General features: G+C 45.4%; 1 pseudogene across 1 annotated transcript; it reads right to left on the reverse strand.

Moving 5' to 3' along the window:
• Positions 1 to 11,211: 11,211 nt before the first annotated feature.
• LOC311514554 (olfactory receptor 52R1-like) lies at positions 11,212 to 12,208 on the reverse strand (annotated as a pseudogene). Its single transcript has one exon. The product of its transcript is annotated as an olfactory receptor 52R1-like (transcript).
• Between the last annotated feature and the right edge of the window lie 15,265 nt (positions 12,209 to 27,473).

The raw sequence follows: 27,473 nt of genomic DNA on the forward strand, positions 1-27,473 counted from the left end.
TAGAACTCCTTGCTACTGACATTATTGGAGGGAAAAGCATAGAAGAATGGGATTGACAAATGGATTGGCCATTGTAGGTGCGGCAGGTGGCATCAAGTTTGCCAAATTTTAGGTGTTTGGACTGAAATTTCAAATGCTGGGTGTCTACTTTGAGCAGAATTGTTTTTTTGAAAGTTTCAGGCATAACATTTCAAACAACTTCTCGAATGAAGCTTGGAGAAAGTATGTGTTACCCATGTTGAAAAATTCTCATTATTGTACTTTTGAGCAACCGTAGAGCCTCCAAGCATTTCAGCAGCTAAAAGACAGGTAACAGCCCCTATCCCCCGCCCCATTAACAGATAGAGCGCTGAAATGCAAGAGGAGGGGGTGACCGTGTCTGTGCATTAACACACAGCTGGCTCCTGACATTTTACTCAGTTCTTGCTCCAAGGGTAGTTTTGCCTCATTGGGGCCAAAGCATGGGCCGTGGTCTCAGAATCTGGCCTTGTATTGCACATCTAATAACATCTTCCATCCTGAAGGATTCACTGTGCCACTGAAATGCACCACCTTGGTGCTAGAGGCCATCAGGTGGGATGAGCAGGGATGCACAGAAATCAGTGACATTTTGGCCAGTGATTCTTTAGTGAGCTCATCACTTACGGCAAGGGCTCTGGGATGTGTCATGGTTGTACAGAGGAGAAAGGACCACAGACTTACTCTCTATCCCTCCACACCCACATTACACAGGGTTTGTCGATCAGGTGAGCTCCTCAGCAAGAGATGGGTACCTGTGAATTCTGAGACGGAAGTGTCCTCCCTAGGAATCCCCCTCAGGTATCTGTGACCAACAGCTCTCTCAACCCAGCATCTGCAGCAGCATCCCACGCCGAAAGCCAACACAGAGGTGTGCACAGTTTATAATGTAGCTCTGTGTAATCCCAGTGGGGTTCGCTCAGCCTCTAGAGGAGAAGGGAGAATCTGAACGTAAACAGGCTGCAGACAAGCATGTCTATGCTTCTGTGCTAATTATCCAGCTTTAGAAGTAAGTAATAAGTAGGGGAAATTCCCAAAGGGAGTTGAGAACTCCTGGGCTCAGGGAAAGAGGGATTGGCTGTTTTGTGTATATTTATAAAATATAGTTGATGAGAAAGAAAATAGTAGGTAATGCCTAGATGTCCATAGGCTCTGGTATCTTGTAAATGCCCACGATGGGTGGGTAGATAGGAGACAGTCAGATCTGGAGAAAGATGACTGAGGGGAGACATGAGCACTTTCTGAAGACATATGCGGCTGTCGCTATGGGATCAAAGATCAGTAAATCTCCTCACTATATTCATAATGTGCAGAACCCTTCATTGAAGGATCTTCAAAACAGTTAGCAAAGGAAAGTCATTATCCCCAGTATACAGATAGGTAAACTGAGGCACAGGGAGATATGAGCTGACCAAGGTCACACACAGAATGGGACACGATGACAGACAGAACCTAGGAGTCCTGACTTCCCAGCTGTAACCACAGTCTCTCTGTCACACCAAGAGGGAAATGGACTCCAGCTCTTTTAAAAATTGTTTGTGGTGTGGGATGCAGAGGGAAGGCTGGAAGAGGGAGCCTGAGCCATTGCCATCCTCTCAAGGTGAATCTGAGGTTTTCAGAACTAGCTGGACATTGTGAGCTCCCCGCTTCTGTGAGGTGGGAACTCCAGGACTCCACTTCCGCTCCCACTAAGAAACCTGCCAACGCATCACAGTAACATGGGTCGCTTCAGGGGAACAGACTTAGGCTGTTCAATGCATCCGATGAAGTGAGCTGCAGCTCACGAAAGCTCATGCTCAAATAAATTGGTTAGTCTCTAAGGTGCCACAAGTCCTCCTGTTCTTTTTGCGAATACAGACTAACACGGCTGCTACTCTGAAACCAGACTTAGGCTATGTCCACACTTGCAGATGTAATGATCTGGGAGTTAACCCCTCCTCAGAGGGTGCTGCAGGGATCGCTCTGCTGTGTGTTCACACTGTCAGCGGCCAGCGCAATGGCACGGCCAGACTTGTGGCACTTGCAGGGCATTTGGAATGGTGCACTCTGGGCAGCTCCCACAGAGCACCCCTTCCCCTTCAGCCGCCAATGTTTGTGCGAAGGGGGTGGGGGGTTTCGGGCAACCTGGGTCCTTTCCCAGTGCCCCGTTGTGCATTGGTTCACTCCCCAGCAGTCCTTTCCCTTCCATCCGTATTTGGCAGTATCTTTCAAGAGTTTTTGTAATGCATGGTCTGTACACTGTTATGGTCTGCGGGAACGGATCCTGAACTGTTCATGAATATGCTGATGGCTCTCACGAACACGTCACAAATGCCAGACCAGCTACTCCTTAAATGGCAAAGTGAGGATGAGGAGTCCATCAAGAAGATGTTGACAGGCATAGTCGAGAAAACTCGAGCTTGCTTGTGGCATTCACAGATGTGCTGACCACAGTGAAAAGCTGTTTTGGAGTTCGGGAAACAAGCACAGATGATATGATCCACCACCACCCCACCTGGGGCTCCCTGCAGGCATTTGTACTGAGACCATCCCTGGGCACATACAGGAAGTCAGGGGAATGTACAGTACATGCAGGAGACACGATTCTGCCTCAGATTTGGACACCTTCTCCCCTACTCCATGTCAGATTCCAACACAACCGACTTCACCAACCCCCTCCACCTTCATCCTGCTGGGCATACGTGGCCTGGAGGCAGCCCATGTCTGGATCTCTAGCCCCTTCTGTTCCATGTATGCCATAGCCGTCTTGGGGAACCTGACCATCCTGTTCATTGTCAGGAGGAAGCCGAGACTCCATGGGCCCATGTACTATTTCCTCTGCATGCTGTCTGTCACCAACCTGGTCCTGTTTACATCCATCCTTCCCAAAATGTTGATCATCTTCTGTGTGTGGTGGCCAAGATGGGCCTGGCTGTGGTGCTGCATGACACCATATGCAGGGATAGGGTTGTATGGCCCTATCCCTTCCTGGTGAGGCAGTGGCCCTATTGTTGAACAAACATTATCCCCCACTCGTACTGTGAGCATTTTGTTTGATCAGTCTGGATGTGTTTTTTTATTGCTGTGTCCTATATCCACATCTGCAGGGCCATCTTCATACTCCCCAGAAAGGACGCCCCACTCAAGACTTTTGGGACCTGCAGCTCCCACCTTTGTGTGATTTGATGTTCTTACATCCCAGCTCTCTTCAGCTTCCCCATGCACAGGTTTGGCCACAATGTGGTTCTGCATTTCAAATTCTCATTGCCAACGGCTACCTTCTGTTGCCCCCTATGCTGAACCCCATCATCTATGAGGTGAGGACCCATCAAATCTGGGACAGGCCGCCCCTGCTCTTTATTCAAAAAGGGACCTAAAGTTTTCTCCTGGTGCTTCTGATCTCAGAGTGAGTTCTTTGACAAGCTAGCTGGTGATAGGGTGCTGGGCTCTCTTCCCTGAGTCACTTTCCAGATAGTCGGAAAGCCTTTAAATTCTTTCCTGACCTCACTGTGCTGTGTCAGCATGACAAGCTGAGGAATCGGTCTATGTATAATATAATGGGTTGCCACCTTTCTAATTGCTGTTAACTGGACCCCCAAGAACCCGACCCTTCCCTCACCTCTTCTGCCAAAACTCCACCCCTGTTTTGCCTCTTGTCTCCCCAAGGACCTGTCCTTGTCTCTTGTTCCTCCCTTCACTTCCCCGTCACTTGCTGGATTATTTCCACATTCCCCCCCCCCCCCGCCCGACCCGCCAAGCTGCAAGAGAGATATTTCAGTTTTTGATAGGGGTGGCAACTTTAACCATGACTCCAAAGGCTACCTAGACTTTTGAAAACTCAATTTTTTTGGCAGAAGGACTGTATCTAATCTAATGTGTTAGTCTGTATTCACAAAAAGAAAAGGAGTACTTGTGGCATCTTAGAGACTAACCAATTTATTTGAGCATAAGCTTTCGTGAGCTACAGCTCACTTCATCAGATAAAGTGAGCTGCAGCTCACGAAAGCTTATGCTCAAATAAATTGGTTAGTCTCCAAGGTGCCACAAGTACTCCTTTTCTCTTTGTATCTAATTACTACATAAAAGAAAGAAAATTAATTAAAGATGAGATCCCCTCAGCTCTAATACTAACAAGTCCAGAAATCCAGTGGCAAGTCACTTAAAGGACACTGGTTAAGTATAAAATGTTCATGTATAGTCTTACTTTGTTACTAACTCCATGGAGAAACGGACCCTGTCAGGACTCCTGGGTTCTATCTCAGCTCAGGAAGGGGAGTGGGTTCCAGTGGGGGTCACATAAATCTTGGGACTACATAAGGACATCGGATTCCCCACATTGGGTCAGACCAGTATCCATCTAGCCCAGTATCCTGTTTGCTGAGATTGGCCGGTGCCACGTGCCTCAGAAGGAATGAACAGAACATGGAAATCATCAAGTGATCCATGTCGCCCACACCCAGATTCTGGCAAACAAATGCTAAGGACACCATCCCTGCCCATCCTTGATAACAGCCACTGATTGACCTATCAATAGAACATAGGTGTTCCATACCCCTAGTTATTTCTGTTGCTTTTCTCTGAAACTTTTCCAATTCCAACTATCTTTTTTTGAGATGGGGTTCACCAGATATCCAGACAATAATCAATATGTGCATGTACCTGGGGTCTATATAGAGGCAATATGATATTTTCTGTTTTATTATCTATCCTTTCTTAGTGATTCGAAATACTCGGTTAGCTTTTGTTTCCCATCGCACATTGAAGAGATACTTTAACCCTACTAATGCACATGTAATTTCATGCACTGTCTGTATCCTTAGGTTTTTGTCTTCTCCTGTTCTCTTTGCTCACACACCTTGTGCTCGGAGGCAGGAGTTTGGGGTGGAGGCATCTGTCTATAAATAGGTTTGTCTTGAAGATTATCAGCCCTAACAAAATCTCAGCTGGACTGAAGAAGGAAGAAACTACATTCTAGATTAAACCAGTTTCTTCCAGGTTCCCTGCTCAGAATTGGGCATGGAAGAAATTGAACCTCCCCAGAAGAGGTATCAAAGAGAAGAAGTGTTGTTCAGCCTTTCAAAACCAGAGAGACTGGTTGAGTTAGGAGAAGCTGGGCAGGAGAGAGACACAAGGGTGGCAGAGAGGAATCTTGGGTTGCAGGGCTATGGCTGCAGAAAATAGAGAGACTCCAGATGCAGGAGAAGTTATGAGTTGCAGGAGGGACAAATTATGCTCCAGGGATGTGTGGACAAAGAAATGGCTATTGGAAAAATAAGTCCAACTATGCATATAAAATTATGGGGTCTAAATTAGCTGTTAGCAATCAAAAAAGGGAGCTTAGCGTCATTATGGATAGTTCTCTAAAAACATCCACTCAATGTGCAGCAGGGAATCAGTTAGAAAGGGAAAGACAGTAAGACTGAAAATATCTTATTTCCTCTATCTAAATCCATGGTATGCCCACACCTAAAATACTGCCTGCAGATCCGGGCATCCAATCTCAAAAAGATATATTGGAATTAAAAATGTATGAAAAAGTGGACACGAATGATTAGGGGTATGGAACAGCTTCCATATGAGGAGAGAATCATAAGAATGGGATTTTTCAACTTGGGAAAGAGATGACTGAGGGGTATATGAGAGAGGTCTATAAAATCATGAATGGTGTGGAGAACCTAAATAAGGAACTGTTATTTACTGTTTCTTATAACACAGAAACTACGGGTCACCCAATGAAATTAATTGGCAGTGGTTTAAAACACACGAAAGGAAGTATTTCTTCACACAGCATGCAGTCAACTTGTGAAGCTCTTTGCCAGAGGACGTGGTGAAGGCCAATACTATTACAGCTTTCAAAAAGAATGACATGAATTCATGGAGGATAGGTCCATCTATGGCTATTAGCCAGGATGGGCAGGGATGATGTCCCTTGCCTCTGTTTGCTGGAAGCTGGGAAAGGGTGATGGGGAATGGCTCACTTGATAATTATCTGTTCTGTTCATTTCCTCTGAAACATCTGAAATTGGCCACAGTTGGAAGACAGGATACTGGGCTAGATGAACCTTTGGTCTAACCCAACATGTCCGTTCTTAAGTTCACTGAAGAAAGAAATGGTGTGCAGATGTTGTGTTGTGTTTACCTGGATCTGGGTATCTCTTCTGCTGCCTAAGGTAGATGAGTAGTTTTAGCAACCTGTGAATGGGGTTTCCAGGGGGCCCCAATCTGAGATTGCTCAGTTAGGGCAAACTGCAAAGAAAGGGGATGACAATCCTCAAAATGGGTGGTTATTCTAATACTTGGACTAACCAAGTCAGCAACAAAAAGACTTTTGCAATGCTTTACTGCTTACACAGAAGCCAAAACACAATTCCCTTAAAGCAACTCAGCCTTGGGCTTCCACCTAGACAGACAAGTCAAGTACTATGGGGATTATTGAAAATCTTGTTCATCATATAATAAAGTTCTACAAATCCCAAATCACCTCCCAGGTGAATAAATATTTCAGATATAACCCAAATACTCACTTAGAGCCGATTCTTATTAACTAAACTAAGATTTATTTAAAAAGGCTGAGTGTTGGTTAAAAGATAATTATACACAGGGACATGGAGTTTTTAAATCATTTTCATAGCAGAGATGGCTGGCTTCAGAGTTCCACAGAGTTCTTTCAGAATTAATCAAGAGATCACAGTCCAATGTTGAAATATTCATTAGCAGGACAGTTCAGGGTGTAACAGGTGTGAGGGAAAATTAACAGGACATAAAATTCAGGTCAAGGCCCTGACTTTGGTCAAGCTTGCCTGCAGCCCGTAAACTGAGATCCTGCTTGTTTATGTGTGTCAAGGGGTAGGAGAAGTCACAGTGGGAAGTCCCCAAAACAGAACAATGGTTTTCTGTGCATAAGGGGAATGAAGAGGCAGGATGGAAAAGTCCCCAGACAGAACAAATTTGCAATAGTCAAGCTTATGAAATATATAACCACAACAGTTGTGTTAGAAAGGTGGCTGACCACAAAAGAACAGTGAGTAACAGGAGGGGCCTACAGAGGGAAGACACTTGTTTTTGCTTTTGACCAGTATTGATTTTGCAATGTATTCCAAAGAAGGTAATTAAAAGGAAGTATGTGTAATTTGTCTGTGCTTTTAAACTTTATAAGCTGGTTAAAGTTTAAGGAGGGCAGAGCAGCTTGCCACCTTGCATGGGGCTATGCTGACTCTCCTTGCATATATGCTCGCATAAATAAAGGAGCCTCAGGTGATTTTGATTTCAAACACAAGTGGTTAATTTTCCACCACACAGGAGACCAGAATCTTGGGACTCAGGCTTCCCCTGATGATACTTAAGCAAATCTGAGATAAAAAGGATCAGGTCCCAAGAGCCCTTTATACACGTCCTAGGCAGCACAGCAGTCCTTGGGTGGAGAATAGGCTTTTGAAGTAACCTTCTCTTTCCTAAACATCACTGGTATTTAACTACCTGGATTAACATAAGGTTACTATCCATTAAGAAGTTAAAGATAGTTCACCAGAAACTTTACAGAGATATATAGAAATGATATTGTTGCACCCAAGTTCCATCTAATAATATTTCCTTTTCATCTCTAAATTAACTGAATACAGTTTTAGACAGGAATTGTTTGGTTACACTGTTAATCTCTGACAAGCTGCCGGTAAACGTAGACTGCTAAAGTTACTAACTTCTTCCAGTTCTTTAATAATACAAGTCTACATTTCAAAGCTCTAGCCTATTTAAGATGGAATGGCCCTAATTACCATTTACATACTTTTCTAACTTCTTTCTAAAGGGTGAATCTGGGTCAATTGTTTGCAAGTTGCTTAACTCTTTCTGGTCATGTGTCACACAAGCCATTTTGAAAGGCCTGGGGCTGTTTGGTTTAGAGGTCATGTGACCCAAAAAGGAGAAACTGGCAACAGAATGTGCCCAAGGGGGAGCTCTGGGAAGGGTGGGCTGAAGCAATTGGAGAGTCTGGGGGAGCTGAGCCAAAGCTAGCCTCAGGGCTTTGGGGCTTGCCATGCAGGTTTCTGCTCCCTGAGGGAGGCAAGAGAATGGAAGCTGCACTGCAAGAGTGGGCCTGGAAACCCAGAACCAGAGGCAGGGCCTGAACAGTGCTGTGACTCAAAATCACATGGGTCTTGTTTGTGAGACCCAAACATGCTCAGCTGGTGAGCTATGTGCCACAAGATTTTTTTTCACTCAAATGTCGCTCCTCTGCCTTCTGTGTTTCCCCATGTGCTCTCGTTCCAGACCTGATCCAGACGGGCTTCCCTGAAGGAAATGTTTCTGGAACACACAGTGCCTGTTTGGGGTCAGGGAGAGAGTTTGTATCTCCCTTGGAAAGTGCTCCCCAGAACGGCGGAGACCGGAAGTCCCGGTTCTAGTGGGTTTCATCCCATCTCTCTCTCTCTCCTTTGTAACTCACCCACATACACATGTGCCTCCCTCTGTCACTTCTAAGTCCCTGCAGCTGTGGTAGCATACTTGCTTGCCTATATATCTTTTCTTATGGGTTTGATTATTTGTTTTATTAATAAGATAGCCGATTTATGATAGAGTATATTTAACCTGTAACACAAGGGACCTGCAGGTCGCATCCTGTATGTTGAGCTAAAGCAGTGAGCATATATGACAAGGTGTGGTGGAAAGTGCAGCCAGAGCCTCATGATGAAGTTGTGGAGGAGTTGGAATAGGGGCTGCAACTTTGCACATTCGAGATAAGCATGCATCAGTGTCTGCCTCATGCCACAAAATGGGGAGGCATCTGGAATGGGGGAGAACAGTGCCACATACATCCCTGTGCTCATGGCTCCATGAAGGAGCCACCAACTGATATTTCCATGGGACCAGGATGGAGTACTTTCTGGACCACAAGGCTTTCTCACCCTCCGAAGATGGTACTAGGTCCCACCACTTGGTATCAGAGCAACTGAGGAAGTGAAGCGTGTGGAGATTGAGCATGTAAAGTTGTTCCCTTGGTGGAATTCAGAAAAGAACCAGCTTCAGGGCGTGCAGCCCACCTTGGTTATGAAAGAGAGGGGTTCAGGGGGACTCATGGGACAGGAGCCCAATCAAGAATTCCAGAGGTCCGGGGGTGAGGGGTAGATGGGGAGCACTCTCTTGTGGGACCCGTTCAAGGAAAAACCAAACAGTAGGCAATAAGGTGGCCCCCACCTCCTGGAGTATGCACAGGGAGGTCTGAAGCGAGAAGAGCCCCACATGAGCTCCGAGATGAAAGAGGCCATCATGGCCACTGAGTGGTGGGCCGAGAACTGGGACAGCGAAATGCTGGAGGAGTGGGCCCATGGAAGATGGAAACAAAATATATACGTGCAGTCCAACTAGGAGTGGAAAACCCAATCAACCTCCACCTGGACATAGGTAAAAGTGGAATTGTCATCCCGATCTTGGTTGTCCCAGATGTCCACCAGGGAGTGATGACTGAAGATCTCTTTGAGGATGCCTGCAGCAGCCTGGCTGCTTTTGATCCCTGAGCAATTCTGGTCCTCAAAATGGTATTAAAATCCACACCCAGGACTAGGCACTAGTGAGGATCCAAGGTGCCGAGGACGGCAGACTCCTGTTGATAGAAATACACACACGCTGGGTCTGCATTTTGGGGGTAGACATTGGACAGATTGAATGTCTGCCGCTTCACACAGCCCTGGAGGTGCAGCAGGCAACCTGGGACGACCTAGGCAACTCCCAGCATCTGAGGATGAAGGTCAGGGGAGAACAGGATGGCAAACAAAGCCGCATGAGCACTGAGATGTCTAAAATATACCCTGCCCCCCACTCATCTTGGAGGCTGGATACTTGTGGGTTTCCTGCAGGCAAACCAAAGAATACCCTACATCGCAAAAGAAGGAGACCACCTGGCAACTGTGGAGACCTACCCTAGAGCCTCTGGAGTTCAATGTTGAAAAGATTGTTGGCTTCATTCTGAGGGCTGATCAGGATCCTCATGGGCAGGAGGATCCCCAGCTGGATTTGCAACAATCACTGACCAACCTGAAAGGCTTGTCACAGATGTTGTAGGCCCACTGGTAGACCAGGATGTCCTACCTCTCAGTTCCCCTCCACTCCTCTAGAACAGTCCTCATGGCCCAGAGGATGAGATGGATGTCTCCCCAACGCTGGTGAGGGAGCTTCACCTTACCCTTGAAATGACAGGTGTCCACTAGCTCATTCTGCAGCACAGTTTGGGAAAGGGGTAGTGGACCCCTGATGATCCTCTGGCTGAGCGCCTGTTATGACCCTTTGGCCCACGGAGACGGGCAAAGAGGGAGAAGACCACTGGTGCGGCAATTGTACTGGTGGCACCGTGCAACCCGTCTCTTTCTCTGGAAAGGGAAAGGGAGGTGGAGGAAAGAGAGCGGCCCCTAAAGGGTCAGGGAAGGGAGACAAAAAAACTGCCCCCTGAAGTTCGTCCAAGGGCAGGGGAAATGAGTCAACCCATGAACGGCAGCGGTATGGAAGATGGGGGGATAAAAATGAGTAGGGCTTCTCTCCCCTGCTCCTCTCCTCCTGCTGCACAAGAATCACATGAGGATTGCCATGTTCTGTTTATTCCCTCTGAAACACCTGGCATTGGGCACTGTCAGAAACCAGGCTATGGGGCTACACGGAACATTGGTTTTATCCAGTATGGCCATTCTGATCTTATTTAGACCCCAGATGTCTCTGCCTCCTGCTGTAAAACACTGTACCCCATTCCCTTCCCAGAGCTGAGACATATTGCAGGAGTCCTGACAGGGTCTCTCTCTCCACAGAGTTAGTAACAAAGTAAGAATAAACATTAAAATGTTAACACAAACCAGTCCCCCTTAAGGGACTGGCCATAAGATGTGAGAACAGATTGGTTTTAGAGATGTCTGGGTCACAGGTGAGAAGGGGAGGGGAAGACAGGAGCAAGTGATGGGGCAGGGTCTTGGGGAGAAGACACACAGCAGGGTCCAGGCTTGAGAGAGGAGATGGGGCAAGATTGCAATTTCAGGGATCCAGTTACCAACAATTAGAAAGGTGGCAACCCAGTGTAGTGTACATGACTGATTCCCCAGTTCATCACATTGACACAGCACAGTAAGGACAGGAAAGGGTTTAATGTCTTTCCGTCTCTCCGTGAGTGTTTCAGGGAAGTGGCCCCAGCACCATGCACTAGCCAGCTCTACAGAGAGCCAGAGCACAAGGAGAACATATTTAGGTCTCTCTACATGTAAATAGCTGGAGCAGCCTGCCCTGGATCTGTTTGGTCCTCACCCCGTAAATGATGGGGTGTAACATGGGGGGAACCAGCAGGTACACACTGGCAATGAGAACGCGCAAATCCAATGGCACATTGTGGCCAAACCGCTGTGTGAGAGAGGAGAATAAATCTGGGATGTACAAAGCTAAGATTGCACAAAGGTGAGAGATGCAGGTCCCAAAAGTTTTGAACTGAGCATCCTTTGTAGGGAGGCGGAAGATGGCCCGGAGGATCTGAGTATAGGACACAGCTATAAAAAACACATCCATTCCGATCTCAGATAAAAGGTTAAACAGGCCATAGTAACTACTGATGCGGATGTCAGCACAGGCCAGGTTCACCACAGCTATGTGCCCACAATAGGAGTGGGGGATGATGTTGGTTTTGCAATACGGCCACCGCCTCGCCAGGAAGGGATAGGGTAATGTGAGTATGACACTGCGCAGCACAACAGCCAGGCATATTTTGGCCACAATAGAGTTTGTCAGGATGGTGGAATGTCTCAGAGGATGGCAGATGGCCACATAGCGATCCAAAGCCATGGCCACAAGAATTCCAGACTCCATCGTTGAGAAGGAGTGAACGAAGTACATCTGGGTGAGGCAGGCACTGAAACTGATCTCCCTGGAATTGAACCAGAAGATGCTCAGCATTTTGGGCAGGGTGGATGTGGACATGACCAGGTCAGTGACAGCCAGCATGCACAGGAAATAGAACATGGGCGTGTGGAGGCTCGGCTCCCTCTTCACGATGAACAGGATGGTGAAGTTCCCCAATACGGCTGTGGTGTACATAGCACAGAAGGGGATGGAAATCCAGATATAGGCTGCCTCTAGGCCAGGAATGCCAAGAAGGATGAAGGTGGACGGGTTGGTGAAGTCAGTTGTGTTGGAATCTGACATGGAGTAGGGGAGAAGGTGTCCAACTCTGAGGCATGAGTGTCTCCTGCATGCACTGTATGTTCCCCTGACTTTCTGTGTGTTCGTAGGGTCTCGGGTGATGCTCGCAGTAGAAATGCCTGAATGGAGAGACAACGTCAATATGAGACATTACATGCACAAGTGGAGACTGTTCTCATGGGAGAAGGAGACTGATCACTCTTCACACACTGAAAAATTACATTTTCATTATTCAGAGACAATAACTATGAATAGTGAGCACACTAAATCCAATTCCATATTTTGTGGTACTCTCTGCATTAATAATTCTGACACCTTTTGTTGGGGGAACCTTAGGAGGCACCAGCAGGAGACAAGCGTGGATACTGGTTATCCATCATTGTTCCTTAATGGAATGAGAGCCAAGATAGGGAGTCCATACCATAGGGAGTTCACCATTCATCCAGTTCCTAGAAATCTGAGAGTGGAAAAAAACAAACTTTTGGGAAGATATGTTCTGGGAGAAACATCCCAACTAGAACACACCTCAGGGAAAAGACCTGGGCACCATTGATAGCAGCTCAAGAGAAACACCTGCTCATTCGCAGCAGTGGACAAAACAAAAGCAATGTTCCGATCACTAAGATATGGGATGGAGAATAACATGTTCTAGATATGTGTTCAGTTTTGGTCACCCAGTCTCTACTATGGATACAGTATGTCTAAAAGGGATTTCCAAGACAGGCTCTGAGAATGGTGGAGGCTGCCATATACAAACACATAGAAAAGTCTGGGACTCTTTAGTTTACACAAGAGACAAAGAAGAGATCATATGATATAGGAGAGGAAAAAAAATGTAACTTATTTACATTCACATGGACAGTTCCCAACCAGTACTATCTATAGACACTTAGTGCTCGAAGAGGACTAATTCCCAAAGCTGAGAAAACTTATCAGCAAAACTGATTGGGAGGAAAAATGTAAACAAAAAAAATATGAATGAATATTGGTAGTTCTTTTATAACAGTTTATTAGATCATGGAAAAATCATGATTCCACAAAGTGAACAACTCTGGGTTAAAAAAACAGTTCTGTGGTAAAGTGAAAGCAGCAATTGGAGGGGTCGAAGCAATATGTAACAAAGAGGAAAAAGAGAAAATAGAGAGCCAAGAATAGAAATCGGAAGTTCTGAAAATTGATAAGGGACATTAAAATATCAGGGAAAACTCCATGTTGGGCAGGGCTGTGGATCACAAAAAAAGAGGTTATTCAGTATGTTAGCAACAAGAGAAATCCTAGAAAAGTTTTATGGCAATTTTTGTGTAAAATGTAAAGTATTAAAAATAAAGGGGAAGGTTTTTTTTATAAAAAAGAATTGACAAGGTTAAGAAACCATGGAAAATCTGGTCTGGGATTAGTTCAAAAAAAAGTTGAGACATGTGAGGAATGACAGTTACCAACAGGGTTGCTGCAAACCAAGTCTTGTCAAATAAACCTGATTTCATCCTTTTATGAGAGTACACATTGGTTGATCAAGGGTACAGATTTGGTTGATAGAAGAGAACCACGCAGATGCAACAATTCTTGATTTCTCAGAGGCATTTGATTTAGTGGGGGAAAATATTGAGTTGAAAAAATTAACACCCTACAATATCAGTAGAGAACATGTAAAATGGACTGAAAACTGGCTAAGTGATGGATCTCAGACAGCTGTCGTCAATAGGCCTTCATCAGTAAATGCAGGTGTTTGTAGTGGGGTTCTGTAGGCAACCCAGTTCCAGGCTCAATGCTATTCAATATTTTAATCAATGATCTGGAAGGAAATAGAAAATCACTGCAGATGAAATATGCAATGATGCAAAGATTTGCAGAGTGGATACAAGAGGCGGCAAGGCAGGCATACCAAGTGAGATGGAGCATTTGGTAAGAGGGGCCCATGCAAACAAAATGTTTTAATACAGTCAAATGCAAAATGATTCTCTCAGAACAGGGAATGCTGGCCTGACCCACAGACTACAGCACTGTATTATGGAACACAAGGACCCTGAAAAGGATTTAGGGGTCATTGTGGACAATCAACTCAAACCAACTCATTGTGAGTGCCCAGTGCGATGCTCTAGCATTAAGGGACGATGGGGTCCTCAGTTACATAAACAGGGGAGTGGTGAGTTGGAGCAGGGGAAGGATTTACCTCTGCACATGGGATTGGTGAAACAACTGCATTCAGTTCTTGGATCCGCATTTGAAAAAAATATGTTGAAAACTTCAAGAGGGGGCAGAAAAGAGCCATAAAATAATTGGAGGATAGAGAAAAAGCCAGACTACTAGACTTGAAGGTGTATCTCTCTTTAATTTATCAAAAAGATGATCAAGTGGAGACTTTCATGGGGACAAAAACATAGGTAGTAATGGACTCTAATCTACCAGAGAAAGGCTGATCAAGACCGATGGGCTAGAAGCTGAAGCCAGGCAAATTCCAGCTCGAAATTAGGGCCAAATACTTAGCACTGCTGGCAATTAACCACTGGGACACGCTGAGAAGGGAAGTGTTGGATTCTCCAATTCCCCATGTTTTCATAGAATATCATGGTTGGAAGGGACCTCAGAAGGTGTTGGCAGGTCCATAGAATCATAGACTATCAGGGTTGGAAGGGACCTCAGGAGGTCATCTAGTCCAACCCCCTGCTCAAAGCAGGACCAATCCCCAATTTTTGCCCCAGATCCCTAAACGGCCCCCTCAAGGATTGAACTCACAACCCTGGGTTTAGCAGGCCAATGCTCAAACCACTGAGCTATCCCTCCCCCCAATCAGTCCAGACTGATTGTTTTCTGGAAGATCTCCTTCAATGGCTGTTTACACTTAAAATGCTACAGCAGTGCTGCCATAGTGCTTCAATATAGACACGACTTACACAGAGGGAAGGGGTTCTCCCCTGAGCATAGGTAATCCCCGAGAGGTGGTAGCTAGCTGGATGGGAGAATTCATCTCAGGCTGTCTACACCAGAGCACAGATTATCCAGCTAGTTCTTGGAATGTATTGGAGGCATTTATTTATTCCAGAAGCTGGAGAAAGCTACTAGGAGAGAGGCTGTTCTAGACTTGTTTTTGACAAACAAGGAAGAACTGGTTGCGAATGGAAAGTGGAAGGCAGCTTGGGGGAAAGTGATCATGAAATGATAGAGTTCACGATTCTAAGGAATGGTAGGAGGGAAACAGCAAAATAAAGACAATGGATTTGAAGAAGGCAGACTTTAGCAAACTCAGGGAGTTTGTAAAAAAAAAATCTGATGGGAAGCAAGGCTAAGGGGAAAAAACAATAGACGACAGCTGGCAGTTTTTTAGAGACATTGTTAAGGGCACAAAAGCAAACTATCCCTCTGTGTAAGAAAGACAGGAAGTCTGTCAAGAGATGACAATGGCTTAACCAGGAGATCTTGAATGATCTAAAAAACAACAACAACAACAAAAAGATCGGCAAAAAGTGGAAACAAGGTCAAATTACAAAGGAGGAATATAAACAAATAACACATATGTAGGGGCAAAATTAGAAAGGCCAAGACACACAACAAGACCAAACTAGCTAGAGACATAAAGGGTAACAAGAAAACATTCTACAAATACATTAGAAGCAAGCAGGAGACGAAGGACAGAGTATGTCTGTTACTAAATGAAGAGGGGAAAAAATAACAAAAAATGTGGAAATGGCAGAGGTGCTTAACGACTTCTTCGTTTCGGTTTTCACCAAGAATGTTGGTGGTATTTGGACACATAACACAAGAATGCCACTGAAAATGGGGTAGGTTCAAATACTAAAATAGGGAAAGAACAAGTTAAAAGTTACTTGGACAAGTTATATATCTTCAAGTCACCGGGTGTGATGAAAAGCATCCTAGAATACTCTGAAGGAACTGACTGAGGAGATATCTGAGCCATTAGCTATTATATTTGAAAATTCATGGAAGACATGGGAGATTCTGGAAGACTGGAAGTACAGGAGGCCAATGGAACAGACTCCTAGGAAAGTCATGGAAGCTCCTTCTGTGGAGGTTTTCCAAAGACGTGTGAATAGCCATCAGTCTTAGATGACTAAGCCAAAACAAATCCTGCATCTTGTCAGGGGGTTAAACTAGCTGTCCCTTGTGTTCCCTTTTAACTCGATGGCTGTATCATTCTGTGATGTAAAATCCTAGTGTACACGAGGCCTTAGCCACACAAGAGGTTCAATACAGAGGTAAGTGAGTGAATTTTTAATGGGCCGGTGTTTTACAAAAAGTCCGACTGGATGATCAAATGGTCCCTTCTGACCTTAAACCCTAGGGATCTATTGATAAAGAAAGTAGATGAGGCATTTATATTTAATGTGTCTCATAACATGAACAGAACATATAGTTAAATTGAAAGTCTGAACAGATAACACTGAGAAAAGGTAATTGCTAATATAATTCATATTTGGCCTGTAGAACTTCTTGCTACCAACATTATTGAAGCAAAAAGCATCAAAGAATGTTATTCACAAATGGATTGGGCATAATAGATGGTACTGGTGGCATAAAATGTAGTCAAGGCTGTCTGACACCTTCCATTAGAAGACCTCTTTTTCAGTTGCTTATAAGTTTGCCAAATTTTTGATGTTTGGATTTAAATTTCCCTTTCTGGGTGTCTGCTTCGACCTGAATTGTTTTTTTGTTTGTTTGTTTGTTTTTTTAAAGTTTCAGGCATAACAGTTCAAACAACTTCTCGAATGAAGCTCGGAGAAAGTATGTGTTACCCATGTTGAAAAAAATCTCATTATTGTTCTCTTGAGCAACCGTAGAATCTCCAAGCTTTCCAGCAGCTAAAGGTTAGGTAACAGCCCCTATCCCTCTGCCCCATTAACAGACAGAGCGCTGAAATGCAAGAAGAGGGAGTGACCGTGTCTGTGCATTAACACACAGTTGGCTCCTGACGTTTTACTCAGTTCTTGCTCCACGAGGAGTTTTGCCTCACTGGGTCTGAGCACAGCACGGGTCGTGGTCTTAGAATTTGGCCTTGTATTGCACATCTAATAACGTCTTCCGTCCTGAAGGATTCACTGTGTCACTGAAATGCACCACCTCGGGGCTGGAGACCATTAGGCGGGATGTGCAGGGATACACAGAAATAAGTGAGATTTTGGCTAGTGAATCTTTAGCAAACTCATCACTTATGGTAAGGGCTCTGGGATGTGTCATTGTTGTGCAGAGTGGAAGGGACCACAGACCTATTCTCTATCCCTCCACGCCCACGTTGCACAGGGTTTGTCAATCAGGTGAGCTTCTCAGCAAGAGATGGGTACCTGTGAATTCTGAGATGGAAGTGTCCTCCCTAGGAATCCCCCTCAGGTATCCGTGACCAACAGCTCTCTCAACCCAGCATCTTCAGCAACATCCCACGCCGAGAGCTGACACGGGGTGTGCATAGTTTATAATGTAGCTCTGTGAAATCCCAGTGGGGTTCGCTCAGCCTGTAAGGGAGAAGGGAGCATCTGAACGTAAACAGCCTGGACACAAGCATGTCTCCGCTTCTGTGGTAATTATCCAGCTTTAGAAGTAAACACTAATTAAGGAACCTTCCCAAAGGGAGATGAGAAAACCTGGGCTCTGGGCTGAGTCAGAGAGGAATTGGATGATTTGTATATTTGTATATATTTATAAAATATAGTTGATTAGAAAGAAAATAAGGGATAATACCTAGATGTCCATAGGCTCTGGTACCCCATAAATGCCCAGGATGGATGGGTAGATAGTAGACAGACAGATATGGACAAGGTTGACTGAGGGGAGACATGAGCATTTTTTGCAGACATATGGGGCTGTCACTATGGGATCAGAGATCAATAAATCTCCTATCATCACAATATGCAGCACCCTTCATTGAAGGATCTTCAAAACAGCTACCAAAGGAAAGTCATTATGAAAATATCCCCAGTATATGCATAGGCAAACTGAGGCACAGGGACACAGAATGAGAGACATGATTGCAGACAGGACCCAGAAAACCTGACTTCCCAGCTGTAACCACACTGTCTCTCTGTCACACCAAGAGGGAAATGGACTCCCACTCTTTCAGGGATTGTTCGTTGGGTGGGATGCAGAGGAAAGGCTGAAAGAGGGAGCCTGAGCCATTGCCATCCTCTCAAGGTGAATCCGAGGTTTTCAGAACTAGCTGGATTTTGTGAGATCCCTGCTTCTGTGAGGTGGGAACTCCGGGACTCCACTTCCGCTCCCACTGAGAAACCTGCCAATGCATCACGGTCACTGTGGTTGCTTCAGGGGAACAGACTTAGGCTATGTCCACACTTGCAGATGTAATGATCTGGGAGTTAACCCCCCCTCAGAGAGCGCTTCAGGGATCACTCTGCTGTGTGTTCACACTGTCAGCTTCCAGCGCAATGGCACGGCCAGACCTGCGGCACTTGCAGCGGCATTTGGAGTGGTGCACTCTGGGCAGCTTCCGCAGAGCACCCCTTCCCCTTCAGCCGCCAAGCTTTGTGGGAAGGGGTCACGGGGTCGCGGGGAAAACTGGCTCCTGTCCCAGTGCCCCATCGTACATCGGTTCACACCCCAGCCGTCCTTTCCCTTCCATCCGCATTTGGCACCATCTTTCAACAGTTTTTGTACTGCACGGTCTGTCCTCCTTTTCGGTCTGCGGGAACAGATCCCGAACTCTTGATAAATATGCTGATGGCTCTCACTAGCACATCATGAATGGCAGCTCAGCTGCTCCTTAACCGGCAAGGTGAGAGTGAGGAGTCCGACGAAGCTGTTGATATGCCTAGTAGAGACAACACGAGATTGCTTGTGGCACTCACGGAAGTGCTGACCACACCAGAAAGCTGTCTGGGGGCTCGGGAAACAAGCACTGAGTGGTGGGATGATATCATCATGCAAGTCTGGGATGATAAGCAATGGCTGCAGAACTTTTGTATGAGAAAAGGCACTTGCATGGGACTGTGTGATGAGCTCGCCCCCACCCTGTGGCTCAAGGACGTGAGAAGGAGAGCTGCCAGGATGATGGAGAAGCACATGGAGATCGCACTGGCTATTCCTGCTGGCAATTCCAGACAGCTACCTATTGTTGACTAAGCAATTTGGAGTGGGCAAGTCGATCGTTGGACTCGTGTTGATGCAAGTTTTCAGGGCCATTAATCACATCCTTCTCAGAAAAAAAAAAAAAAAACATGACTCTGGGCAACATGTGTGACACTATGTATGGCTTTGCCCAAATTGGTTCCCTAACTGCGGAGAGGGGATAGATGGCACGCATATTCCAATTCTGACACCAGACCACCGAGTCTCCGAGTACAATAATAGGAAGGGGTATTTCTTGATGGTTCTCCAAGAGCTTGTGTATCACAATGGGTGTTTCACGGACATTAACGCAGGCTGGTCCAGAAAGGTGCACGAAGGACGAATCTTTCGGAACACAGGCCTGTTCAGGAAGCTGCAAGCCGAGACCTTTTTCCCCGGACAAGAAGATCACAGTAAAGAAAGCTGAAATGCCCACTGTGCTCCTGATAGACCCCGTCTACCCCTGGATGCCGTGGGTCATGAAGCCATACATGGGAAGCCTTGACAATAGAAAGGAGCAGCCAAACAACAGGTTGAGCCGGTGCAGAATGACTGAGTGTGCTTTTGGCTGTTTTAAAAGCCCGCTGGTGAAGTCTGTATGGGAAGCTGCATAATATTTGTGAAGGTAAGGGTGAAAGCTTCACTCAGGCATAGACCACTGAGGCTCAGCACCTGGAGGCTGAATTTGAACAGCCAAAGACCAGGGCTATTAGAGGGGCCCAGCTCAGGGCCGTGAGGATCAGAGATACCTTGAGGCAGCAATTTGTTGCTGAAAGCAAGTAATGTTTGGTGCCATGCACGTGAGTGCAGTGGTCCCAGTGCTATTAGGAGTCTGTGATTGCTCCATAGGATGCACTGTCGAGCCGTGCCTGCTGCTTTTCTGGGCTATGCTTGCTTTCACTTAATGCAATAAAGAATGCTTTCAAACCAAAACAATGCATTTATTAATATTAAAAAAAAGTAGCGAGACAGACATGGGATGACATATCTGCGAAGTGGGGGGGAAGAGTGGAGGGATGTGGTGGTGTCGGGGTCTGGAATCATTACAGATTTGTGAATATACAGGTGTCATATGCAGCCTTGCTGTCTGGAGTGCAGTGCAACACTTCATCCGAGCTGAACTGCCTGTGGGTGGAGGTTGATGAAGTGGGTAATGGTTGGAGTTTGCAGGGCTCGACAGTGAAGGTGGAGATGTTGGAGGCAGCTGGTGGTGATATGAACCAGGACAGTGGCCAAACTCTGTTGGAGGTGACATAGGGGCACAGGGGAAAGAATTTTGGGACAAGAACTGCAGGGGCGGGGAGGGCAGGGGCGGAGCTGCTCTGTATAAAGTGTTAGGCGCGCCTGAATCGAGTCTGCTTGGTGTTCCCCAATGTTTAGCATCTGCTCCACAGGTTCTTGCCAGCCAGCTGTGCTCTCTTGGTGCGTACCCTCCTTTTGCTCTCCCCTCACTCATGCATTTTTTTTGCTATTCAGCAAGGGACTGCCACATAACTTCCTGCAGAAGGTCCTGTTTGTTTTTCTGAGGCCACTTCCATTAAGCCAGCAAAAATGAGGAGGACTGTGATCCTGAGGTTGTATGTGTGAAGCCAAAACACTTTACAGATATACCATTGTTAACATTAGACAGAGTAATGATACAGCTTATCGCAAAGACAAGCACAATTCACAAACACAAACTGCCTATCCCAAAGGTGAGACCCACTAAAATACTGGACTTTTAGTCTGTTCACGGCTCATGGAGGCATAGAGACTCAAACCAATGGGATAAACTCAAACCCTGCAAAAATGGCCAGATCCCTCAAATTGACCTGGTGTTACCAGAGACAGGGGAATAGGAAATGTGGGTAATGAGCCACCACTCTTAAGAAGGTCCCAGATAACTACGAGGGGTGTAATGTTAAACTTGAGATGAATCCATTATTGGTTCTAAGTTGTGTTTTAATGAATATCATGTTTAGTATAAAGAAGTGGACATGGGATGTTAAATGTTCTATTAATTTTTAATGTTTTTGTATATAATATAATGCTTGTAAATCTTTATTATGCACAGTTGTCCCTATTCTTTACTGAACCTCAACAGACTAGAAACACAAATAAGTTGCTTTGCATGTTCTGATCTTTTTTCTTGTTATCAGCAGGTTTAAAACAAATAAAAGGAAGTATATCTTCAAACAACACAGTCAACTGTGGAACTCCTTGCCAGAGGATGTTTTGAAGCCCAGTCCTATAACGGGTTCAAAAAAGAATTAGATTTCTCGAGGTGAGACAGACCTCTGGGTAAATGGAGTGAGAGCAAGGACTCATATCCTTTTGCTAGCCAAATTCACCGGGGTGGTGCATAAGCCATGAAAATTCCAAAAAAAAAGTGGGACAGTTGACCTACTTACATCTGTTAGGAACACGTAACACTTTTGTTGTTTTTTTCCACACAATGGACCGACAAAAGTCTTAACAAAAGTGGTAGTGTAGACAAAGACTGAGTTGCATGTTCGTAAAGATGACCACTGCCTCAAGTCCCGCAATGTTGAAGATTTCAGTTTCTGCTGGTCTTCTTTCTCACCAAGTCCAGCTGCTTTAAATTTATCTCAAAATTCTGCCTGAATCCCTTTCTTGGAGACCAATGCACCACCTGAGAGTTTCAACTCCTTGGGGTTTTCCAGTTGTTCCATCTCTCTGATGGCTTCTTTGTTCCTTCACCACAGCCCTGTTACCTCTGTCCTCTCCTCTGGTCTTCTCTCTCATACTATGGGTTGGGAATTCATCAGAAGGAGGTTTCAGAGTAGCAGCCATGTTAGTCTGTACTCCTGTGCAAAAAGAACAAGCATACTTGTGGCACCTTAGGGACTAAAATTTATTATAGCATAAGCTTTCGTGGACTACAGCCCACTTCATAGAATGCATAGAATGGAACATATAGGAAGAAGTATATGTATATATAGATATATATACACACACACAAACAGTGGAAGTTGCCATACAAACTGTAAAAGGCTAATTAATTAAGATGAGCTATTATCAGCAGGAGAAAAAAAACCTTTAGTGATAATCAAAATGTCCCATTTAGACAGTTGACAAGAAGGTGTGAGGATACTTAACATGGGGAAATAGATCAACATCCCATGATCGAAGAATTCAAAGCCCTATCTCCAACACCGCCTGCGTAACCATGCATTTACATCCACAATTCAATGCTCCCTACAAGTGAGTATTTCTTCTATGATCCGTTGTGAGAGCCAAGTGTCCTTGATGGTCCATCAACACATAGCTATGTGGCCCTATCTACCAGAGGGGTGTTACCCAGGAACACAACACATGGGTTTAATAAAAGTCCGTGGACAATATTCAATATTACACTCAGAAGGATTATATATAAATTAGGACAGAAAATATATTGCCTCTATATAAATCCATGCTATGCCCACATCTTGAATATTGAATGTAGATGTGGTTGTCCCATCTCAAAAAAAAGAGATATTGGAATTGGAGAAGCTTCAGAAAAGGGCAACAGAAATGATTAGGGATATGGAATGGCTTCTGTATGAGGAGAGATTAATAAGACTGGGACTTCTCAGCTTGGAAAAGAGACAGCTAAGGGGAGATATGATTGAGGTATATTAAATCATGACTGGCATTGACAAAGATGACTGAGCTCCCTGATGAGCTAGCTCGTGACAGGGTGCTGGACCATCTTCCCTGAATCACTTACCCGAGAGTCAGAAAGACTTTAAACTCTTTCCTGAACACACTGTGTTGTGTCAGCATGACAAGCTGGGGAATTGGTCTACGTACAATATAATGGGTTGTTACCTTTCTAATTGCTGCTAACTGGACCCCTGAAAACCCACCCCTTGCCTCACCTCAGTGTTTCTGAGCCTAATAAGAGAGGTGACACTCCATCAGCGCTGTACGTAATAAACTCCTATGCTTGACCTCTACACGGTGTGGATTTATGTCCTTCAGTTACTATCTTTATAGAGAGAGGGACCCTGTCAGGATTCCTGGGTTCTATCTCAGCTCTGGAAGGGGAGTGTGTTCCAGAGGGGAGCAGATAAACCTTGGGATTACATAAGAACATTGGAATGCCCGTATTGGATAAGGCCAATGGTCCAACTAGCCCAGTATTCTGTTTGTCGAGAATGGCCAATACCATGTGCCACAGAGGAAACGAGCAGAACATGGAAATTGTCAAGTGATTCATGCTGTCTACACCCAGAATCTGGCAAACAAATGCTAGGGCCACCATCCCTGCCCATCGTGGCTAATTGCCGCTCCATAAATGTATCTAGCTCTTATTGGAGCCCTGATACAGTTCATAGATACTACGGTCAGAAGGGGCCATTATGATTGTCTAGTCCGACCTCCTGCACAATGCAGGCCACAGAATCTCACCCACCCACTCCTGCTCCTCTTACCTATGTCTGAGCTATTGAAGTCCTCAAATCATGGTTTAAAGACTTCCAGGAGCAGAGAATCCTCCAGCAAGTGACCAGTGCCCCATGCTACAGAGGAAGGCGAAAAACCTCCAGGGCCTCTTCCAATCTGCCCTGGAAGAAAATTCCTTCCTGACCCCAAATATGGATATCAGCTAAACCCTGAGCATATGGGCAAGATTCACCAGCCAGATACTACTGAAAATTCTTTCCTGGGTAACTCAGATCCCACCCCATCTAACATCCCATCACAGGCCATTGGGCCTATTTACCATGAATATTTAAAGATCAATTAATTACCAAAATCATGTTATCCCATCGTAGCATCTCCTCCATAAACTTATTGAGTTTAATCTTGAAGCCAGATAGATCTTTTGCCCCCACTGTTTCCCTTGGAAGGCTCTGTTCCAAAACTTCACTCCTCTGATGGTTAGAAACCTTCGTCTAATTTCAAGTCTAAACTTCCTGGTGACCAGTTTATATCCATTTGTTCTTGTGTCCACATTGGTACTGAGCTTAAATAATTCCTCTCCCTCTCCAGTATTTATCCCTCTGATATATTTATAGAGAGCAACCATATTTCCCCTCAACCTTCTTTTAGTTAGGCTAAACAAACCAAGCTCCTTGAATCTCCTTTCATAAGACAAGTTTTCCATTCCTCAGATCATCCTAGTAGCCCTTCTATGTACCTGTTCCAGTTTGAATTCATCCTTCTTAAACATGGGAGACCAGAACTGCACACAGTATTCCAGGTGAGGTCTCACCAGTGCCTTGTATAACTGTACTAAACAGTCTTGGACTTCACAACATCCTCTGGCCCAGAGTTGCACAGTTTGACTGAAGAAATATTTTTTTTTTGTTTCAAAACTGCTGCCTATTAATTTCATTGGGTGACCCCCAGTTCTTCTGTTATGTGAAGGATTAAACAACACTTCCTTATTCATTTTTTTTTCTACACCATGCATGGTTTTACAGACCCCTTATCCAACCTTCGTCATCATTTTTCAAAGCTGAAAAGTCAGAGTTTTTAATCTCTCCTCATATGGAAGGTATTCCATACCCCTAAATATTTGTTGCCTTTCTATGTGTCTTTTCCAATTCCAATCTATCTTTTTTGAGATGAGGCAACCCAATCCTCACACAGTAATCAATACATGGATGTACCAGGGGTTTATATAGAGGCATATGATATTTTTTGTTTTATTACCTATCCTTTCTTAAGGATTCCAAACACTCTTAGATTTTTTGCTTGCCATTGCACATTGATGAGATATTTAACACTATTCACACACGTGTGATTGTATGAACTGTCTGTATCTTTTGTTTTCTCCTGTACTCTTTATTCATATACCTTGTGCTCAGAGGCAGGAGTTTGGAGAGGAGGCCTCTGTCTATAAATCAGCTGGTCTTTAAAGACTATCAGCCCTAACAAGATCTCAGGCAGACAGAAGAAGGTAGTAACTGCATTCTAGATGAAACCAGTTTCTTCCAGCTTCTCTGCTGAGGTTTGGGCATAGAAGTAATGGAACGTCCCCAGAAGAGGGATCAGCGAGAGGAAGTGTTGTTCAGCCATTCAAAACCAGAGAGACTGGATGAGTCAGGAGAAGCTGGGGCAGGAGAGAGGCACAAGGGTGGCAAAGGGAACTCTTCGGTGGCAGGGCTGTGGCTGCAGCAGAGAGACAGATTCCAGATGCAGGAGAAGCCAGGAGTTGCAGGAGGCACAAAGTATGCTCCAGGACGTGTGTACAAATTAATGGTTATTGGGAAACAATCCCAACTATGCATATAAAATGATGGGGTCTAAATTAGCTGTTGCCACTCAAGAAAGGCAGCTTGGCGTCATTATGGATAATTCTCTGAAAACATCTATTCAATGTGCACCAGGGAATCAGAAAGGGAAAGATAATAAAACTGAAAATATCATAGTGCCTCTCTATATATCCTTGGTATGCCCACACCTAAACTGCTGCCTGCAGATCTGGTCATCCCATCACAAAGAGATATATAGGAATTGAGAGAGTTATGGAAAAGGGAAACAAGAATGATTATGGGTATGGAAGATCTTCCACATGAGGAGAGATTAATTAGAAGATGTATTTTCAACTTGGGAAAGACGACTAAGGAAGGGGATATGTTGAAGTTGTGGAGGAGTTGGAATAGGGTCTGCAACCTTGCACATTCTAGATAGGTGTATGCCAGTGCCTGCCTCATGCTGCAAAATGGGCAGGCATCTGGAATGGGGGTGAACTGTGCCATGTACATCCCTGTGCTCATGGTCCATGAAGGAGCCACTAACCGACATTCCTGGTGGGCATGGGACAACGGTGGAGTACTTTCTGGCCCACCAGGGTTTCTCACCCATCAAAGGTGGTACTATGTCCCACTACTTGGTATCAGGACGTCTGAGGAAGTGAAGTGTGTGGAGCATGAGCATGTAAAGTTCTTCCCTTGGAGGAATTCAGAAATGAACCAGCTCCAAGGCGTGCAGCCCGCTTGGGTCATGCAAGTGAGGGGGTCAGGGGGGGGGACTCATGGAACAGGAGCCCAATAAAGAATTCCAGATGTCCTGGGGTGAGGGGTCAAGGGGGAGCACCCTCTTGTAGCACCCATTCAAGGAAAATCCGAGCAGTAGGCAATAAGATGGCCCCCACCTTCTGGAGTATGTGCAGGGGAATCTGAAGGGAGAAGAGCCCCAGGTGAGCTTTGAGATGAAAGATGCCATCATGGTCACCAAAATGGTGGGCCGAGAACTGGGACAGCCAAATGCCCGGGCAAGATCGAAACAAAATACATACATGCAGTCCAACCAGGAGTGGTGCAACTGATAGACCTCCACCTGGATATAGGTAAAGGAGGAATTGTCATCCAAGTGTTGCTTGTGCTAGACACCCACCAGGGAGTGATGGCTGACCATCTCTCTGAGGATGTCTGCAGCAGCCTGGCTGCTCTCGATCCCTGAGCAGTTCTGTTTCTCAAAGATGGTATTAAAATACCCACTCAGGACCAGGCACTAGTGAGGATCCAAGGTGCTGAGGACGGCAGACTCCTGTTGATAGAAACACAGCCACTCCGGGTCTGCATTTGGGGTGAAGAAATTCAGGAACAAATTCAATGTCAGCCCCTCCACATGGGCTGGAGGTGCAGCAGAGACCTGGGATGACCTCAGCAACTCCCAGCATCTCAGGCTGTAGGTCAGGGGAGAACAGGGTGGCCACCCCAGCCGAATGAGCACTGAGGTGTCTGAAATATACCCTGCCCCCTCACTCCAGCTGCCAACTAGTCTCAGTGGCTGGATCCATGTGGGTTTACTTCAGGCAAACCCTAAAGTACCTTATGTCACAAAGGAAGGAGAGCACCTGGCAACTGTGGTGACCAAGCATAAAGCCTCTGGTGTTCAATGTTGAAAAGGTGGTTGGTTTCATTCTGAAAGCTGAGGAGGATCCCCAGCCAGCCTTACAACAAATGCTGATGAACCCGAAAGGCTTGTGTAAAGTTTCCTCCCCCACCCTGAACTCTAGGGTACAGATGTGGGGACCTGCATGAAAACCACCTAAGCTTACTTTTACCAGCTTAGGTTAAAACTTCCCCAAGGTACAAATTATTTTACCCTTCGCCCTTGGAATTTCCATTGCCACCACCAAACTTTATCTGGGTTCCTGAAAAAACGTAGTTTGGACACATCTTTCCTCCCCAAATCCTCCCAAACCTTGCACCCCACTTTCTGGGGAAGGTTTGGTAAAAATCCTCACCAATTTGCATAGGTGACCACAGACCCAAACCCTTGGATCTTCGAACCATGAAAAAGCATTCAGTTTT

Source organism: Lepidochelys olivacea (genome assembly GCF_965140295.1).
Source record: "Lepidochelys olivacea isolate rLepOli2 genome assembly, chromosome: 1".
Classification (NCBI taxonomy): domain Eukaryota; kingdom Metazoa; phylum Chordata; order Testudines; family Cheloniidae; genus Lepidochelys; species Lepidochelys olivacea.